This window comes from Gambusia affinis, linkage group LG20, assembly GCF_019740435.1.
Source record: "Gambusia affinis linkage group LG20, SWU_Gaff_1.0, whole genome shotgun sequence".
Taxonomy (NCBI): domain Eukaryota; kingdom Metazoa; phylum Chordata; class Actinopteri; order Cyprinodontiformes; family Poeciliidae; genus Gambusia; species Gambusia affinis.
In genome coordinates this window covers 24,282,638-24,286,727 of record NC_057887.1, presented here as the reverse complement: position 1 = coordinate 24,286,727, position 4,090 = coordinate 24,282,638, and the positions used below count along the sequence as shown (strand labels likewise).

Genomic DNA, 4,090 nt, shown 5'->3' with positions numbered 1-4,090 from the left:
GCCACCGTAACAACGGCTTACAGTGTTCAGTCATAACACAGGAACAAATCAGGACATTATTGGGAGAGAACGCAAAAGTAAAATAACTTCCCTCTGTTCCCTAAGGGCCTCCGTAGGACTCCTATCTGACTGTTGGTAAATTTCTGTTCCATTTCACTGATGTTTGTAGCAACTGTACTCTTCCCATCATGTGCTGATTTATATTTGACCACTTTTTTTGTATGTTTTATTGCTTTTTGTTTTTTAACTTTTGAGTCTTGCTGTAACAATAATTAAATGTCATGAATAAATCTGAGTCTGAACCTGATAAGGCCAGAAATGGATGTTTGGATCGTGAAAGCTGCACAGCCTCAACCTTTGACTTTTGTCTCTAGTTAGGGTCAAAGGTGGAAGCTGTGACCTGTGAGTTGTTGATCTTTGACCTCAGAGTTGTTGACATGATGTCAGAGGAATAAAAACTAAAACTTGAGTGATAAATGGTCAGCGTGTTGCTGCAGTTCCACAGACGGTGCAGCAGAGGGCAGCAGAGTTATTTCGGTGAAGTTGATTTTTCTTTTCTTTTTTATGATTGTTTTGCGGAAATTGAACTTTATATAAAACGTATAGGATCACATTTTGAGAGCATAAACAATATTCAAGAATTTTAAAGTTATGAAGTTACAATTGATTTTTTAGGACCAACAAAGAGTTATAGGAAGTAGAAACCTGCCGAGGATCAACGATGGAGACAAATCCAACTTCTGTATTTAGGAAGAATTCCCTCATGGGGCCCAAAGCCGGCCGGGGTTAGGGTTAGATTGGGTCCTGAGGCCCACTGGTGAAAAAATTGTCAGCAGTCAGAGCAGAATGACAGAGTTCAAAGATCGTAAAGAAGACGCTGTGACATCATCAGTGACATCAGCTGCAGGTGGAAGAGAAGTGAAGAACCCAACAGGACGGGTTGGTTCCTCCTGTCGGTTCTGATCGGATCAGTGAACAGAACCTGGAGAACCGGACCTGCAGGTGGAGGTCAGAGGGAGGACGGGTCCGGAGTCTCATGAGCCCAGAAGCTTTTTGAACCAACGGAGCGAAAGAACCGAGGAAGAGGAGGAGGATGAAGGTGAGTGCTTATTGGTGTTTCAGCGTTTAGTTCTGGTTCTGATTCTGGTCCCCGAGGAACCGCCCCACCCCGGTCCAACTTGTTCCTCATCGTTTTCGTGTTGAAGGAACCCGAGCGGAAGATCTTCATCCCCATGGACCTTCCTCTTCCTCACTTAGCAGAGACTCTGCTGCAGACGGTCCAGACCAGCACCAGAACATGTCTCCTTCGCCTGGACTCAGACCATCTGACCTTTGACCTGAAATAGTATCATCTATTTTGATATTCTGAAATTTCACCCTCCTGCCAGCAGGTGGCGTCATGGTGACACGGTTGAGAGGTTAAGACAGCAGAAAAAACTCTGTGTAGGTGTGTGTGTCAGTGTGTCGGTGTGTGTGTGTCAGTGTGTGTGTGTTGGTGTGTGTCAGTGTGTGTTGGTGTGTCGGTGTGTGTTGGTGTGTCAGTGTGTGTATGTCGGTGTGTGTTGGTGTGTGTGTGTGTTGGTGTGTGTGTGTTGGTGTGTCAGTGTGTGTTGGTGTGTCAGTGTGTGTATGTCGGTGTGTGTTGGTGTGTGTGTGTTGGTGTGTGGGTGTGTGTGTGTTGGTGTGTGTGTGTTCCAGCAGCAGCTCCCTCAGCTCCTCTGATAAACAGACTCTGGATCGACTCCAGCCTTCTGGAAATCTCGTCTCTTTGTTCTGCTGATTTGGACCAAACCGGTCTCCGTCCCTCGGCTCCTCCAGGACCTTCCAGGATTCTCCAGAACCTGTTTGATGTGGACCTGGAGCCCGTCCTAAGCACTGCAGTGATCGTGGATCAGAAAACACAGAGTCTCACACACACATGCACACACACACACACACACACACACACACAGTTACTGTAGGATGAAGGATTTTCCATCTTTTTCTCAGCAGCATAAAACTCTAAAGGAGAACACTGAGGAACAGAACCGGATCAGAACCACATGTCTAGATGACATCAGGCAGTTCTGGCGCTGATGACCTGGTCAGGGTGGAGAGGTTCTGGTTCTGGTTGGTCCAGTGGCAGCGACCTTGCTGGTGTCAGTCAGTGATGAATTGTGGGTAGAAATACCTATCTGCTTATTTTGTACATTTAAAACATAAATCATGTTTAGCAGAACTAAAACTCTGTTTCTGTTGCCACAGTAATGATTCAGAGCAGGAAGTCGGTGATGAAACAGGAAGTGTCCAGTTGTTGCTTGTTGCCTCCAAACTCCAACAACCAGGTGACGCCGTGGGGCTCTTCCAGGTAGAAAGTGATTAGAGCTTCGTCCACCTTGACGAGGCGGCGGCATCATGTGACCAATAAGGAGGAAGACACCAGGAAGAGATGAGGAAGAGGATCCCAGAATGTTGAACTGGAGACCAGTTCCAGCTGCTGGGTGGACAATCCATACAGAACCAGCAGGACCTGAGGTGTTTCCATGGTAACGTAGAAGAACACGCGGCGGCTAACGAGCCTCGTCCTCCTTTCATCTTTCATTCCTGATGTTTCTTCGATGTGCGGCAGGTGGCTTTTTTCCTGGTGCCTCCTTTCCACTCATAAAGTTCCCAGGATGCTGGAAGTCAGATCGGATCTCCTCCGAATCCCAGAGGAAGCCAAAGGGTTTCACGATTCTGTTCTGGTCTGGATAAGTTCCTTTGGGTCCAGATTAGAGAACTTTTGCTGAGAAGGTGTTTAACTAACCGGAGATGGGACACCCTGTGAAGACGCTGCTGCCTCCCGGCCTGCAGGGGGCGCTGCAGGCATTCTGTGTTGAGCCGAGAGGAAGCGGACAAAGACGCTCATGATTTTACTGCTTAAAGTTTAGATTACTTTTAGATCTTCTGATAATTTAGCAACTTTTCATGTATTGTGGCGTATAAAACTTTTTCTGAGTGTTTTATTTGAGTTTACTCTTGTAAACCGACCTTTTGACTGATTGAGGTTTTAAATGTCAATAAATCGTCTCTGAGTTAATAAACAAAAGACAGATTGAGTCAGAGGTTCCTTAAAGCCTGTGGTTCTGATCTGCTGGTTCTGATCTGCTGGTTCTGATCTGTTTACCAAGAACAGATGATGGGGGCAGTGATAAAAGGGTAACACTTCCTTAAATAATCTGCTTCTGATTGGGTCCAACAAGCAAGTTGAAGGTTTAGAAGAAACAAATCCTTATTTAACAGATTGCTTCTAAGTTGTTAAAGTATTATTATGATAAATATTTAGCGTAATTAATTCACCTTCAGGCCAGAGAGATTAAATGTAAAGATTGGTCCGACTGAATCTAAGATGGACTCCAACGGTAAACTGGGATCATTTTCAGGGTCTGCATCAATATTTATCAATATTTAATGCCAATCAGATCAGAAGTAAAAATTCAGACTAAGCGACTGGCGAACGATCTGAAACGACAACACTAGTAGTTTTAGTCTTTCCCCATTAGAACGTATTTCAAGGAATGTGAGAATTTTGATGAAATATGTTAACTTGTTTCATTATTGTTCATTGATCAGTTTTATTGATCAGTGTGTTCAGATGTTTGCCACTCTGGAAGTTCTGAAGTCCAGTTAAGTCCAGATATTCGAGACTGAAAGGTTAGTTGCCATGGTGACAGCAGCTGGGCTGCACCTGTTTTATTGGTGGAGCCTTAACGAGGTCTCGTTTTTTTTAGCTCGTTAAGGTGGGAGGAGTCATTAATGGGACAAGCTGACCAGCCTCTGGTCACAACACACACACCCTCTGGATGGTGACCACCTCACATTAAAACTCTCACTTTTTCTTTTATGAGTGTCGTTAATGTTGGTTTAGAGCCCAACTAATGACACACACACCGATACTAACCCTCTCTCTCTCACACACACACACACACACGCCTACACACTGCATAACAGAGTGAATTTTATCCCCCTCATTAGCTTTTAGCTCTGCTGCTGTCGACCTTTAGACAGTCTGACAGATTTAAACTCTGATGACTTCACGTCCAGAACGACTGCTTTATGTCCAATTAAGATC

At 44.8% G+C, this 4,090-nt stretch overlaps 1 long non-coding RNA gene across 1 annotated transcript; it reads left to right on the top strand.

The window, feature by feature from the left end:
• The first annotated feature begins 1,642 nt into the window (after positions 1–1,642).
• On the top strand, positions 1,643–3,120 carry LOC122823005. Its single transcript, XR_006369265.1, has 3 exons — positions 1,643–2,156; positions 2,245–2,525; positions 2,609–3,120. It is a non-coding gene; the product is annotated as an uncharacterized LOC122823005 (long non-coding RNA).
• Positions 3,121–4,090: the final 970 nt, after the last annotated feature.